This window comes from Panthera tigris, chromosome A1 (assembly GCF_018350195.1).
Source record: "Panthera tigris isolate Pti1 chromosome A1, P.tigris_Pti1_mat1.1, whole genome shotgun sequence".
Lineage (NCBI taxonomy): Eukaryota > Metazoa > Chordata > Mammalia > Carnivora > Felidae > Panthera > Panthera tigris.
In genome coordinates, this window is record NC_056660.1 from 122,494,552 (window position 1) to 122,511,081 (window position 16,530).

Sequence of the window (16,530 nt, forward strand, 5' to 3'; positions counted from 1 at the left end):
AGTTAGAGCGGTGCCTGGGTGGCTTGGTTGGTTGAATGCCCGACTCTTGATTTGGGCTCAGGTCATGATCTCATGGTTGTGGGATTGAACCCCATGTCGGGCTCCATGCTGAGTGTGGAGTCTACTTGAGATTCTCTCTCTCCCTCTCTCTGCCCATCCCTTGCTTGTGCTCTCACTCTCAAAATAAATAAATAAACATTAAAAAAAAAGACAAGTAGTTAGAAACTATTCAGTAAACCATCTGTTAGTTGATCATCTCTCTCTCTCTTAGATTCAACTAAAGAGGCAAGAAGAAGATACAACAGTACCTACCTCAAGGTGTCACACTTGTCAAGTGTTCAAAACTTCATCCAGCACACAGCAGGTGCTATTTCAGTACTGCCCTACTGTACAGCTTTGGAGGTGTCCTTCACATAGTCCTCCCCAGAGCTGTGCAACTCCAGACCTCATCCTCAAAGTGGGAACAACCACCATCCTCCTCATCAGGCCCCCAAACAGAAAGACTTCATTTCATCTAAACTGCAGAAAAAGCAGCAAAAGTGTAAGCAGGTCCTTCATGTTGGGGATAACTGTGCCTGCCTCCTCAAGGGAAAATGGGAAATTTTTTTAAAACTGGGTATGGATTTTTGTCCTCTCATCTAATAATCCTTGTTTAAGGTTTTCAATAAGAATGAATTATGACTGAATCACATGGAGTTAAGCTTGGAGTTCTGTCCTATTAATACTGAATGTAGTAACTACTGTAAACTAAAACCACTCAAGGCTGTGACAATAAGATGATGAATATCCAAGTGAAAACTGAAAACTTTAGTGTTTTTTTTTAAATAGGTATTTGGCACACAGAGTATCAATTTTATAGTTACATCATTGGATTTTCAAACTATCTTGTGACAGAATTTTCTTCTCAAATTTTTAGTAGGAGGACACGCAATGAGTCTTTTGTGTGAAGAGCCTGTATGCTGTCCTCTTAGCCATTTCCTTCTCTCTATGGCTCACCGGGAACACTGCGGTTGTCCGTGTACACCACAGTGGAATCTTTCACCCAAGCACAAAAAACCTTCCATCTTCCAGAAGACCTGCAGAGTCACTTCAGATACTTAAATATCAGGTTTATGGATGATTTACCAATTCTGATGACAAAATCTGTCATTTAAAAATATATTCACATTTTGCTAATTAAATACATAAAATACATTTTAGCAAATTTAGAAATCATAAAAAAAACCCCAAAAACTCAATGAAGAAATTTTTCACAAAGTCACCACCCAGAATTAGTTCTTGTTAATATTTTGAGTTATGCTATTTTGGTCTTTTTAAAAACATATATATGTTTGTGTAATTTTTTCTCTTTTCACAAAGTTGAGATTAAATTCCATCTTTTGATTTTTGAGCTTTTAACTTAAAAGACATACCTTACATATTGTCCTGTGTTACTAAACCTTTTTCTACAACATAAACCTTTTTTGAAGGGTCTCACTGTATTCCACAGGTGTGACAGGTCACAATTATTTTATCATATATCTCTGATCTATACAGAGATAGATAAATCAAGTTTCAGTGTTTTCTCACCCAAAGATATCCTTGTCAAAACTCCTGCTATTCACTATAAGCAAAAATTGAAACAAAAAAAGTCTTAAGTTGCATGAATTTGGTTCCACGGAAACTGTAAGAGCACAGAAACTGTATTGTTCACAACATTAAGTGCTAGGATTTGTGCTGCTCAGTCTGTTTTGCACTTGGGGATTTTTTTCCAGAGATGACATTTCTGTAAAACTGCTCTCTGAATCTCTTTAGAGAAAAAGAAAATGTTCATAGTTTACAGAACTGTGGAAAACACAGCATAAGATGTTTTCCTGCTTCTTTATTACTTGAAAAAAGTAGGAAGAAAACCTAGGTAGTTTTCTGTTATTAAAATATATTAAATGCCTATTTAAAACTTTGCTTTAAAAAGAGAATCCCTGATTATATTGTACAAATACACATAACTCATGCATGATCAAGTAGTTACTTAAACACAGACTCTCCAAAAGGTTTATAATAGAACTGGGATTCATTCAGACCCTTCCTTGTTTTCTTTCTTCTCTGAGGAAACTGGTTATATGGGCCTTGCTCTTGAATGTACATTTTCACACATTGCCGCTATCCTTTCTTTAGCAAGAAGTGGGTCTTGATTAATGTTGAACAATAATAATAACATTAAAAACGTATCTGCCTTTCTCTTCATTTACTTTAATTTTCAGGAGCACAAACAAATTTTCATTACAAAAGGGAAGTAATTAGCATATTAGTTAAGAACGACTTGGGAGTCCAGCGCACTTGATTTCAGAGTTTGCTTCCATCGCTCACAGATAATCTGGAGAAAGTATTACGTTGCTTTACCTCCATAAACCCTAGTTTCATCATGCATAAAATAAGAATACTACTACCTTCTTCAAAGTGTGTTGGTACAAGGTATGCAATGACCTTAGTGCAATGCTTGGCATCTAGACAAAGTAGTAAAACAAAACCCAACAGCAACAACTGACATGAATGTCGAATATGTTTTGACTGCATTTTTTTAGACATTTTTAAACCTAAATTTAGTCTAAAGAGTAGATTGATATACCTCAATAATCTCTATTTATTAATGGAAGCATTATTACATTTGGCTCATCAAATGAAAGATACACCTCAGGAGGGGAAAGATAGGATTCAATACTGATTCAAAACCATCCTCATCAGCATATGCATCAATAGTTTAGGCTTAAAAAAAGTAGGCTAGGTTTATTAGCTAGAAGCCATGGAGGTCACCTCACAAAGACAGAGACTTGGGCTGGTGACCATGGTGCTGGCTATACGTTCCATGTAAGTGTTACATGTGCTACCATTCTATTAAATTTGGCCCTTTTTCCTTGTGAAAACAGAGGTTCCTTTTGGACAGGGATCAAAGCTCTTGGTTTATCTAGTTGTTCCCATATACAGACATACACACCTAGATTATACGTGAAAAGAAGGAGCTGACCAAAGGACTTAACTTACCTTAGCACCTGACTTAAGGCTTAGAGGCCAGTTCAGATCATGTCATAAGTTTTTGGCCCTGATCCACATCGCTGATGGATTGTTTGATTGTTTGGGGCAGGATCTTATAGAAAAACAATGTTTAAGTAAAGAAATCTAGATTTAAGTTCTGTACCTTTCAATTAGTAGTTAGGTGATGCTAACTAAACACAGGTAGACATTGAACTTTACTCTGAGGATGATTATAAACAACACAACATAATGTAAAATAATATAATATAACATACCATATGTGAGACTTTATCAAAAGTTCTTTATAACTTGTATTAAGTTATTAAAGTATTAAATACAAATCAATTGTGAAAAAATGTCTTAGCTTACTAATTATAAAAAAGATAAATAATTGATGGGGCATAAAAAGAAACACTTGAAGTTGCAAATTATCATTGTGTCATTGTGATTGCCCCAAAAACAGATCAACAGCTTAAAGTTCATGCAGACAGTTCATTTTTATCAAATTCTTATCTGCTGGGTCATTCTTTATCTTCAATTTCAGCTTTTATATTAATGAAATCTGGATATTTCCCTGAAGAACAAAATCCATGTTTTACTGGGAAATAACATGGAGTAATGAAATGAAAATGGGCCAAACGGGAGTTAAGACCCCAACTGTCTCAAGTGCAAAAGAGTTAAAGCAAATGAGTTGAGGGGACAGAAGGGGGGCGGTCAATGCAGCACACACACTGCAGAGCACGGTACCCACCCAGAAGAGTGCCCATTAGCAAACTCACATATGTTTGCCATGAGGGGATGTGGGCCTAGTGAGGCCAGATTTTCTCATTTGCTAAGAAGAAGCAGATACTCAGGTGTGTTATAAAATGCAAAATTATAGGGGTGCCTGGGTGGCTCATTCAGTTAAGTGTCCAACTTTGGCTCAGGTCATGATCTCACAGTCCATGAGTTTCAAGCCCCACGTCAGGCTCTGTGCTGACTGCTCAGAGCCTGGAGCCTGCTTCAGAGTCTCTGTCTTCCTCTCTCTATGTCCCTCCCCCACTTGTGCTCTCTCTTTCACTCTCAAAAATAAATAAACATTAAAAAAAAAATTTTAATGTTAAAATTATAAAATTTGGGGATAAAAGTGTGTTTTAAAAACCTCTGTGCTGGAGGCATAGACAGTTGTTTACAAACGCTTAACATACGTTTACAAACACTTCCCTGAGCTGGGTCTAGTCCACAAGGCTCCAGATTTGAACTACTGTGCTAAAAAATTGGATAAATCTTGCTTCAATCTCAGCTCTAAACTCACTAACCGAATGGCTTTGGTTAAGAAATTTAACCTCGCCAAGCTCCATTTTCCTCTTGCAAAGTGGGAAGAACAATGTCTCTGTTGTGAGGATTGCAAAAACGGACATGGATGAAAACAGTCTAGTAGATACAGAATAGGTACTCAAAGAATATTGCTGCTTTTCTTTTTGCGGATGACTTAGAGAAAATAAGTTGTTCTATTTTCTTCTTTTCATACTTGTTATACTCAGAGCATGTCAGATATCCTTGTTATTAAGAGGGTCAGGATTATCCCATCCATTGTTGGAATAAATTGTTTTACTTGAATTATAAATAAAATTGTAAATGATGGATGTCCCTAATTCTTGTAAAGAATAGAGACAAGTCAGCATCAAGTCTGAAAATTTTGCAGATTGACTCAAGGGAGAGTGCTTCTTTGCAAAATGACAATCTCCTAAACAAAATGCTTTTCCACTATTTCATCAGCTACTCTCTGTCATAAAGATCCTTTTGTTAGTCAAACAGCATTTAAGGACATCAAGAATGTAGTAAGTGATGATACCATATGAACTAAGAATGGATCAATTCTGCTTAGATTACAGCTAACAATACAGCCAAAGATCGATGTTTCAAAGCAAGACGATTATACAAAACAAATTTAGACAGTTAATGTTTTCCAACTATACAAATGTTATTGAAAGTTCAGTAAGAGATGACCAGTGACTGACTAGAAATATTAATCTTATCTCTTTACTACCTCCCAGGGGCCCAGGCTGAACCATTTAGGTTTGATTTCAAAAAGTAAAAACAACATGAAAAGAAAAAATATATAAAATCACATATTAAATGAGATGGGACAGTATGTGTAGTCAAACCTGTTCAGACAAGAGCATTAGTATGAATCAGGCATCTTTAAGCATACATTTAGAGATTGGGTTCATTCAAATCTATGGGGGATAAAAGCCTAACAGTCACACAGTGGTGAAGAAATCAATTTCCTTTATAGCAGGCTATTTTCCTTTTTCTTGTTTCAGAGCATAGCACTGCACCCTGTGGATTCCCAAATGTGGATAACCTACCTAAGAGAACAAGATGGAAAAAATGTTCCTTCTATGAAAAAGTAACTAGGGTAAGAGGTTCCTTGTTACTTCATTTTTTAAAAGCTAGGGTTTATTTTTAATGATGGCCGATGTTTTAAGCATCTGGCTCAAAACACTGTAAATGTGAGAATTGCCTGGGTGGCTCAGTTGGTTAAGCATCTGACTCTTGATTTTGGCTCAGATCATGATCTCACAGTTTCATGAGTTCAAGCCCCGTGTCCGGCTCTGAACTGACAGTGTAGAGCCTGCCTGAGATTCTCTCTCTCTCTGCCCCTCCCCTGCTCACCCTCTCTCTTTCTCAAAAATAAATAATAAATTAAAAAATTTTTTTAAAACACTATAAATTCTAAACTTTGTAGATGCTTTTATTCAATGAAGTGTTTTAAAAATAAAAGTAAATCATAATTCAAATGTTTTCCTTAATAAATCAAAATCATCTATTTTCTAAAATATAAAATTTATCTCATGGTTCAATACACTTAAATTCCTCGTCAAGAGATAAGAGAGACAAAGAATGAACCAGTGAGGTAAGAGTAATTCTTTCCCCTGGATCTAGGTAACTGGAGCAGAGCAGATGATGGAGAAACCCCAATAATTCCAGAGTACCCATCTTCATAATCTGAATTATCTAGGAAATTCATAAGAAAGCACATTTGGGATCTAGAGTATCTGCAAAACACCTAACTCCTTCTCTCTGTCTTGTCAGTGCCGATAAACAGAATTTTGAGAATTCTCATGAGAATTCAGGGTGTTCATTTTTGTACCACCTCCAGGTTGGTGATTGTTATATAAAAAATTGTCAGTTGTCTAATGGGTTTTTTGGTAGAATGACACCATGTCATGGATTTTAAAAAAATTTTTAATGTTTATTTATTTTTGAGAGACAGAGAGAGAGACAGAGCATGAGCAGGCGATGGGAAAAGAGAGAAGGAGACACAGAATCCAAAGCAGGCTCCAGGCTATGAGCTGTCAGCACAGAGCCTGATGTGGGGCTTGAACTCATCAGTAAGTTGATCTGATGTAATCAGATGTAAGATGTAAGATCATACGTGAGCTGAAGTCAGACACTCAACCAACTGAGACACCCACGCACCCCACCATATTGCGGATTTTTAAGAATGGTACTCATCTAAAGTATTTTTTTCTAGTTGTTTTCCTCAGTATGTTCTCATTTAAAAAAAAAAGGCTTTTGTTCTGGAAAATATGTTCAAAGTAGGTATATCTGACTTATGAGTAGTTTATGGGAGACATAAAGTGGATCAGTAATGATTACAGAGTACGAGCTCAGTTTATTTTTGGAAGGTAACCTCTCTCCATGAAATGCTGCACAGGAAAGAACCAGATAAGGAATGCGGGAAAGAAACATTTGCTTGGTTTACATTTTCATTGTAGTTATACTGGTAGCATTTTCCAGGGGAATATTTCCAGTGTGGAACACAAGTCATGAGGAAAATATTACCCTTTTTCTTTGGCACATGCTCGCAAAGTTTTTTTAGAGTCCCAGTGATTTCAGCAAATTTCCTCCTTGAAAATAATACCAGGGACTTGTTTTCTGACAGAGATTGTCAACTAAACTTAGTCAGACTCTTGGTTTTCTAAGTATATTTTTGCTGCAGTAGGCTCCGGAATTTCAAGCACTGCAGTAAATGATCTTGATTTAGATGTCAAGCAAAGAAAGGGAACAAAGACTTCTACCTCCAGAATTTCCATGAAGGCAAGATGCCACCTTAATTTATCTTTTCAGTAAGGATATTACTTCCATTTCTGTTTAGTCTTAATTTCTGGATACAGATATGAAGGGATGATTTGTTTATGATTAGCGAATTTAGTAGAGTGGATTTCCAGAATAGCAAAATAGCTGAGTGTGGATCATGTAGTTTGATGCTAATAATAATTAAATTATTAATTTATTTTAATAAATTACAATGAATCCAAAGGTATTTGCCTACTGGTGTCATTATTTCTGACTTGCAATTCAGTTTTGAAAGGAAATAAAAGGAGCCACAGAAATGTTCACGGCTTTTCTTTTTGATGTCATAGCATGTAGTGAACAACTCTTAATTACAGATTTTTAAAGCATTGTGATTTATTGCCTTTAATAATTTGGTTTTCCTTTATCGAAACCTTAAAATCCTGAGAATATCACAAATAAGAATACAATCCACTTTGTTTTTGCACCAAAATAAAAGAATGATAATCACAGCTATTCCACAATCTTTTTTTTAATGTTTATTTATTTTTGAGAGAGCGTGCATGTATGCGCACACGCAAATGGGAGAGGGGCAGAAAGTGAGAGGGACAGAGGATTTGAAGCCAGTTCCATGCTGACAGCAGAGAGCCTGATGTGAGGCTTGAACTCATGAACTGGGAGACCATGATCTGAGCTGGATGCTTAAACAACTGAGCTACCCAGGTGCCCCAACAGTTTCATTTTCTGCCCTCAGAGAACTTCAAATCTACTGAAGGGTATGGAAAACCAAGTAAGCAAATAAATAGCTCTGTAATTACAACTTTGATAAATGCTATGAAGGAAAACCACAGGGTACAGAGAACAGAAATATACTTAAGAAAATCTCTCCAAGGAGTTATATTTAAAGCTCAAACTTCAAGTATAAGGAGATTCCAACCATTCATATTTTAAAGAGCCAGATGACTCAGCTTTCATTTAAAAACCATAGTACAGGGGCACCTGGGTGGCTCAGTAGGTTAAGCAACCAACTCTCAGTTTTGGCTCAGGTCATGATCTCACAGTTTCATGAGTTTGAGCCCCACGTCAAGCTCTGTGCTAACAGTGTGGAGCCTGCTTGGGATTCTCTCTCTCCCTCTCCCTCTCCCCCCACCAACCCCTCCGCCACTCATGCTATCTCTGCCTCTCTCAAAATAAATAAATAAAACTTTAAAAAAATTAAAAAAAAATAAAAACCATACACAGGTTTAAGAAATAGATGTCAAAAATATATCTCAGTTTAGTCTGAGAAGTCATGTGACAGCTAATATATGTTAAGTCTGCTTTCATAGAGCATTTGAGTTGGACAAAGAGGTTAAGACTGCAAGATGCCACTACCATACTGAGGAAAAAATGACAAAAACCTGAAAGAAATTTATTTTTTGTGTTGGCTTGTCTGCTTATGCATGTACATGATGATGTTTTTAGTGATTCAAAGATTTCATTGACTTGGACTTAAAACTCACTCATTATGAGCAGACAAGAGAAAACCGAGGTTAATTTAATACCCATTGTGAGGTGCAATGGCAGTCAGGGTAACAGAGCTCAGATTTCCTGAAAAAAAAAATAAATAAATAATGCTTGACTCACAGCTGCTGTAAATCAAGCAAGATCTACCTGTTTCATGACAAGTGTTTGAAACAAAGCATACAGACCCTTGAGTGGGGAAAAAACAGCTTGAATCATCAGGGGGAAAAAACACACAGAGACTGGAAATTTAGTAGAGACATATTTTGTTGACATGAAAAGATGGTTACCTTGTAAGAACTACAAAACAATGCCTAGAGTATGGTCCCATTAATGAAATTGTATGTCTGAGTGTGTTTATAGTCGCATGTTTAAAAAAATCTAGAAGGAAATATTTCAAAATGCTAACAGTAATCATTTCTTGATGACAGGCTTATGGGTGATTTTCCTTTTATACATTTATATATTACCTTTTTTTGTTCCTTGCAATGAGGATATATTTTTTAAATGTGAAAAAAACCCTTTAAAAGATAAAATTTAATTATATTGGTGAATATTTATTTAAATTAGAATGTCTAGTGTGACAGATCTCACTTGTACTACAAGCTAATTAATTATAAAGGACATTCCCAAATGTGGAATGATAGTTCAAATGGCTTAATTTGCTCTTTGGCCACTGCTGAAGTACCAAATAGTCAGACACAAAGTATGTGCCTAGGGCATTGGCAAAGAAAGGAAGACACCAAAAAATCAGAATACTTTTGGAGAAAAGTACTAAATTTTTGGTATGTCACAAAAGTGTAAAAGTATTTGCCCAGGGAAAATATCAGAAAGCTGTTGAACTGATGTACACATTTTTATGATTTAATATCATTTTTAATTATAAGAACATGTACATGGAACGATGCTTAGGAAGTATAGGTGGGAGGTATGGCTAAGTGTTTTCAAGGTCCGAGGTCTATAGAAATCTTAATTTGGTCCTAAGCACAGAAATAAATTATGTTACTTCCCAAGCCGGATGTCACTAAAAATAAAAACAATAGTTAGCCATAAAATAAGGGCACATCAATCCAACAAAGTTCTGATTTTTCCCCAAACAAATCCAACTATGCTTTTCTAAAATATCAAGAATCCAGCTTTTCTCCAAAATAATTTTTGCATGCACCATTTTTTGAGGGGGAGGCTGATACCCTAAGCATACACTGAGTCTATTTGGCAATTCAATGTGATCAAAGAGCAAATCATGGCACCTGACATATTCAAATAAAAATTCAAATACAAATAGCCACATTTAATGCAGATTTACTATATTTGATATTTTAAAATTCTAATTAGCAAGATAATATGTTAAATGTTCTAACATGGCAGATGTGGGCTCATGGGATTTGATATCCAGGTCCAGTTAGACCATTTACCAAACCCAAACTTGGACAAGTCTAACTTCTCTGAGCCTGTTTCCACTTATTTAAAATAGCTATAATGATGGAGCACCTGGGTGGCTCAGTAAGTAGGTTTGGCTCAGGTCATGATCTTCAGATTTTCAGATAGAGCCCAGTGTGGGGCTTAGTGTGGAGTGTGAAGCCTGCTTGGGATTCTCTCTCTCTCCCCCTCCCCTACTCATGCGCAGTCTCTCTCTCTCTCTCTCTCTCTCTCTCTCTCTCGCACACACACAAAATAAATACATAAACTTAAAAAAAAAACCATCTAAAATAGTTATAATGACACAGTTTTACCAGCAAGATAGAATGTGGGGGAATATTAGATGAAAAATAAAGAATGTAAAAAGACTTTGTGAACTACAAAAGATGATATTAATGTAAGGTGTAATGGTGGTACTTATTACAACTATATTCTTTCCACATCTATATATCTTATGTATATATCTGTATATCCTACAGAATATGTAGGATATTCTACATTGCTAGGATATGCAAATTTGTCCAGTCATTTAAGAGCTCTACAAATAGTTTGACTATATGATTAATTCCTCTTTTGTAAAAACACAGTTTTTACTTGGTAGAATAATAGTTGGGATATACAAACAGGAGGAATTTTGTAACTGACCTCTCACATTAACACTCAGGTATAAATCTGGTTTATTTATTTCAGGCAGAACAACAGATTCTTGAGTTATTTACGTTGAAACTTCCAAGATAAATTTGGTTTTCTTTTAGGTTGTAATCATGGAAAACAAATCATTAATCTTTTTACAAATCTATGAGAAATGTAGAAAATGGTTTTGACTTTTCAGACATTTACTAAGTCATCCTTTTGGAGTCTAGAAGCATGTACATAAAATTGAAATATGTTCTGAGGTCACTTGAAGAAATAGGGAACATCCTATTATAAAGTGAGGAATTAGATAATGTATGCTATGCTCCAACTAAAACAAATTTCTAGTCAAAATATTTAACATTCCAACACGATTGGCATTTACAAGACAGTGTTTGAGAAAAGGGTAATTAACAAAATTTGTATGTTGTTAAACAGCACATTTACACAATAACTTGCATGTATTTTTCAAATACTTTGTTCTGAAATCAACTTGATGGCTTTTGAATTATTTTGTATCTAGACCCACTCAACCGCATTTTAGTTTTCAAAATTAGCCATACAACAGGGAATAATTTTAATATGACTGTTAGATATCAGACTACACAAAGTTGCTGAGAAAAGACTCTTATGAAGAGGCCAATATTTAGTTCCATGCATCCTGACAAGATGACATATAAAATTTTCCAAGCAGATGGTCAATCGATTTAAAAATATACAGATTCTGTAATTTAGAAGCCCACTGCAAAATGGAGTCTTAATGTTATAGATCTCGAAGTACCAGATATTAAACAACTAAAGCACACTTTAAAATAGACAGTTTACTCTAGAAAAAGCCAGAGAAGTTCTTGACAAAGAATCTAGTCTACACTATCTGAAATAAGTGCATGTCTAGGTCAAACTTTTGGAGGTTTTGATGAAAGAAAGAATGCACGGTGTAATCTGGTTGCCCAGTTGACAACTCAACTTTGCTATCAGGAAGTTCTACATTGTCTATATATATATTTTTTAAGTTTATTGATTTATTTTGAAAGAGAGAGAACATGCAGGGGAGGAGCAGAGAGAAGGAGAGAGAGGATCCCCGATGTGGGGTTTGAACTCATGAACCTCGAGATCATGACCTGAGCCAAAACCAAGAGGTGGACGCTTAACGAACTGAGCCACCCAGGTGTGCCTCTACATTCTATATTTCTAATCTTCGTTCTTCCTGATGAAGCCCACTGACTAAATTTTAGGCTCCAAATAAACCCCAGCTCTTGTGAAGCAAATGATTGTCTTCTCTCAATTTTCTCTTCTCCAAATGAAATAATTCTAGTTTCCTTATCTTTTGTTAGAGAATTCCACTTGTAGTCCTTTAAACACACTTCATTTTTGTGTGGCCCTTCAGCAAAGGCCATATAATTGTCTCAAGCTGTGGGATCAAAAACTAGGTCTATGATTCCCATCAGGGTCTTACCACACAGGTGAAGTGTGCTACTACTGATAGTCTGTTCTGTGTCCACGGCCTACAGTGATTGGCCTCTGCCCTAACTATACCAACTTCTCCTATAAAACCACAACCCAATGAAAACTCAACACAAAGGAAATAAAACAAAGCCCCAAGATAGCTGTTTTCATTGCATGAAACAGGGTCAACCAAAACATGTCTTAATTTCTTAAGCTTACTGTCGATATATCTGAAATTGTAATTTTTGGAAGTCGAAAGTTATTAAAAGATGTAGGATGCAGTGTGTTATAAGTATTTGATATGACATGCAGGACCAGTACCTCTTTCCTTGCTCTACTTTATTTAGCTGTTATAATTAGGCACACGATAGCATGACTTTACAGAGTTGTGAATCTACATAATATATGACATGCTGTGAGCGTATTAAATCCATTCTTCCACTAAATCTTCCTGTATATAAACCAACTAGAATATTTATTCTCTGAAATTAAACTATAAACTTGATTCAAACACATGTAAAAATTTTAACTGAGGGGGCAGTGTGTAAAATAAAATGCAAGATTAAGACAAAAAATGTTACTTTACATTGCAAAAAAATGTTTGCACTGACAATGATATTGTTTGAGAAGAAATGGATGGATAAAACTAGTCCATATGATGAATGTAATACACTTTTACCTGCAAGGATTTTTCTGGCTTTAATTCAATGAGATCCATTATCCCGGGTAGGAATGGAGCCCTGTACCCTACTCATTTCAGGCATCTCCAGTCTCCTGAGCTGCCTTAAAGCCTTGACATAATAAAGGTCAAACAGATCCCAGTAAGCATTTGTAAACTACAACAGCCCCCCATTTCGGGCTACAAGCCACATATTCTCATGCTAAGCTTTGCCCACTCTCTTGTTTCATTTCATTGTATAAGCAGGCTAATTTGGAAATGGCTAAGGTACTTGGGAACACCTATATTTTCAAAACAATCCCACTTTCCTACTTAACCACCTAAATAAATAGACCCATAATACAACATTTGAGAGAACTGTAAAATGGTGCCTGGATACTGAAGGAATGAAGACCAAATAGCAAGCAGCCTTATCAAATAAAATGAATGCATTTCACCTTCCAGCTTGTCTGTGCTTCCCTGGGACACAAGGCACAAACATGAAGGGGATGGAGTGGAATTTTGAGAAAACTGATTTGTTTCAATATTCACTTGGCAAGATGCTGGACACAAAATAATACCACAAGCCACCTCCCTTTCCCATCATTGTAAATTCAGGGCTCTCAAGTCACCTCCCACAAACCCAATTAAAAATAAAGAAAAGAGGCAGGCTGTGAATTCGCATCTAGTGCTAAGATACAGAATTAAATGATAGGCATCTGTCCTAATTGGTCACAATGAAACTAAGGGACAATAACAAGAATAAATCTCACATTAATCCAAATGAAGCCAATGAATAATAATACAAACCAGAAGCATAGTTTCAAAAATGTGCAATTACTTCCAAGCATGCAAGGACATTTATAACCCATAAATATGATTGGAAAGCACAGTATGCATATAAATGTTTCCTAAATGCACTAGAAACATGTGTATATAAGATATGTATATCCATAGGATACACATTTGTATGTTCACAATCACATCTATCTACTAAAAATCAAACTCTATCCAGCAAATCGCTTCTCAACAAGAGTGCATTAGAATATGAAATGGAATGATAAATTCCAGGGCCACCTTTTCTTAGCGATGAAGGAAATAAGCAAAATCACCTTATAATTAGGCCGGGAAGCTCAGGAGGCACCAAATGGGTTTTTGAGGAAGGCCCAACCCTGTATGTGAGAGCTGCAAATTAAATGAGTCCTTTCAATAACACCCATTTCTTGTTAGGTCTTTTTCCACCCCTGATTCTGCTCCTAAGCTTGGAAGGAAAGGGACCAAGCGGCTCAGTCTGCATTCTGAGCCCGTTCAAGATAAAATCAGACCTTTTTTTTTTTTTCTTTTTTTTTTTTTTAAATACACAGCGGATGCTTTCTTGCTTCTCTCTTCCTGGCAACCTTCCTCTCCCTCCATCCCCATCTCTGTCTCCACATCTTCCTCTCCTACTCTGAGGGAGTCATTGTTCAAGTGCTGGCCGCAAATGTACACACAGGTCCTTTAACAGGCAGCTACACCAAGAAGATAGCCCCACAGTCTTCTGCTTACCATGCTGAGACCCGGAGAAGCTGTTGAAAGGAGGGAGAGATGCAAACTGAATCCATTTTCCTTGTGACCGAGTCGGATGCAGCCTCCGAACCCAACATCAGCAGCTGCCGGTGGGATTTTTTTCCCTCGCTCTCTGGTTGGCGACGGGGCGAAGAGGAACCACCCTTCCAGCCTCACTAGAGCATCAGCAGTCGAGGCGACAGGAGCAGCGGCATCACCACTTGGCCTCCTCCCTCTCGGAGGATGGGGTGAGCTCAGAAGCAGCCAGGAACTTGCAGCAGACACCTCCTCTGGCTCCTCCTCTCCTGCCCCCTCCCCCAAGGCCCCACCCCTGCTGCGGTAGAGGCTGCCTGTCCTGGCAGCTGCTGGTTGTCATGGCAACGACCAATGGTGAGCCACCAGACTAAGGGGGAGGGGAGATGGGTGAAATGAGTTGCAGGGCTGGAGGGGAGTGAATTTGTGCTGCTGCCCTCTGGGATGCTCTGGGTCTCTCCTACCCTGGACTCTGGGTCTTTAAAAATGGGGCAAGGGTGCACAGGCAAAAGAGGAGAATAATTTGAATGTAATCGAAATCAAGGCTGAAACATACAAAATAGCTTAGCTATTTTTTGCACTTTCTAAGGTTTTCCAACAGAATGTATTAAAATTTGCCATCAGAAAAACATAACAAATGAAGAAAATCATATTGTGTAATCAGAGATTATAATTACTCCAAATATGTTTGTCCTTGATAGTATCTTTTACCCAATGTCACTCAAGGTTGTTAAAAAGCAAAGTAAGTGGCTGGACTTTGCAATAAAATAAGAGTCTGATTCCTTAGCACTACTCTCTGCTTGTTCTTCTCAAGTGAGTCACTTGGTCTCACTGTTTTTCCAGTTCTCTCTCTGAATAGGATTTGGAGGTATTTGGCACTCCCCTGTGGAAAAGAAAGTTGAAACAGAGGGAACAGAAATTTCTTGAGTAATCGTGGTTCTCAGTAACACCAACCAGTTGGTGGATAGTTCCAGGCCTTTATAATGTCAAACTCCTGGAGTGTTAAATTTCCTGCAGGAAATTTTATGCCATTTTCACGGATGCCACTTTCATAGATGCCCTTTTGGAGTTCCCAAGCCAGCTGGTAGTCAGGGTGGTAGGTAGAAAAAGGAAGTGAAATCAGCAGTGTTCCGAGTTCTTGGTGAGTTCTGTTTCTAACTATAAATTACAGATGATGCTAGTATCTATCTCATGCAGTCATGGCAAAGATTAATGAAATAATGCATTAAAAGCACTTGGCATGTAGTAAACATACAAACAAATGCTTACTAGTAGTAGTTAGTAGTAGTACATCATAGCTGTCTCTTAATCCAAGGGATCAAGGAATAGCATGGCAAGTTCAGAGAAGGCAAAAAATTGAGAGAAAACAATACATGATAAATGTGATGGTGATGATGATAGCAAAGACAGAGAGCTCCTGAGAGATTAAAGGTTCTGTAAAATGTGACACCTGAGGATATTCTAAGTCTTTTTTTTTAAGTTTATTTATTTTGAGAGAGACAAAGCATGAGTCAGGGAGAGAGAGGGAGAGACAGAATCCCAAGCAGGCTCTGCACTGTCGGCACAGAGCCCTACTCAGTGAGATCATGACCTGAGCCAAAGTTAGATGCTCAACCCACAGAGCCACCCAGGTACACCCTAGCAAAACTGACTTGAAGATAGTTCACTGGTCAAGGAAAGGGGTGCACTCATCCTTAGTACTTGGCATCGCCTCTTGGTTCTCTGCAAAGGAGAAGCCTGCATCCTGCTCTGTGCACCTCATGGCCCCTGCCTCGCCCACTAGCCCCTGAACAATCACACAGTCTGCACATAATTCTACATCAGCGTCATGTAAATGTAGTCGCGTAACAGAATGGAATGAGTTGTAATGGTCTCGCTTCTTTTTGTATTCTTCTCTGTATTTCACCTTCTGCTGTCTCCACAGAGGTACTCATGTAAGTAAGCAGGAAATAAGGGTTGTAGAATCTCAGGCGTGATGGGTGACAGAACCCTCCCCTCTGGCCTTGTGAGGAAGCATTTCATCTTTCACGCCAAAAGCTGACTTGATTGGGGAGAGTGAGTCCAATTTTTCTCCCTTCTCCCATCAACACAGGCAGAATCAATGGGGGAAGAAAAAAGTGTTTGGTGCTCCCTGTGTGAATAATTTAATCATTCAAATGATCTTGCACTTTTTGCCACATCCATGCAGCATTGTTATCATTATTTAATAATAGTTTTTTTTA

At 37.3% G+C, this 16,530-nt stretch overlaps 1 protein-coding gene across 6 annotated transcripts in view; it reads right to left on the reverse strand.

The window, feature by feature from the left end:
* The window catches only part of JAKMIP2 (janus kinase and microtubule interacting protein 2), a 207,607-nt gene that overhangs the window by 158,589 nt on the left and 32,488 nt on the right, over positions 1-16,530 (reverse strand). For 4 of the 6 annotated variants that reach the window (XM_042986694.1, XM_042986687.1, XM_015536589.2 and 1 more), the window contains exon 1: positions 14,276-14,554. The exons of the other annotated variants lie outside the window; for them this stretch is intronic. The gene's annotated coding sequence lies outside the window, so the exon portion shown is untranslated. Of the gene's footprint in view, positions 1-14,275; positions 14,555-16,530 lie in introns of those variants that run through there. 6 annotated transcript variants of the gene reach the window in all.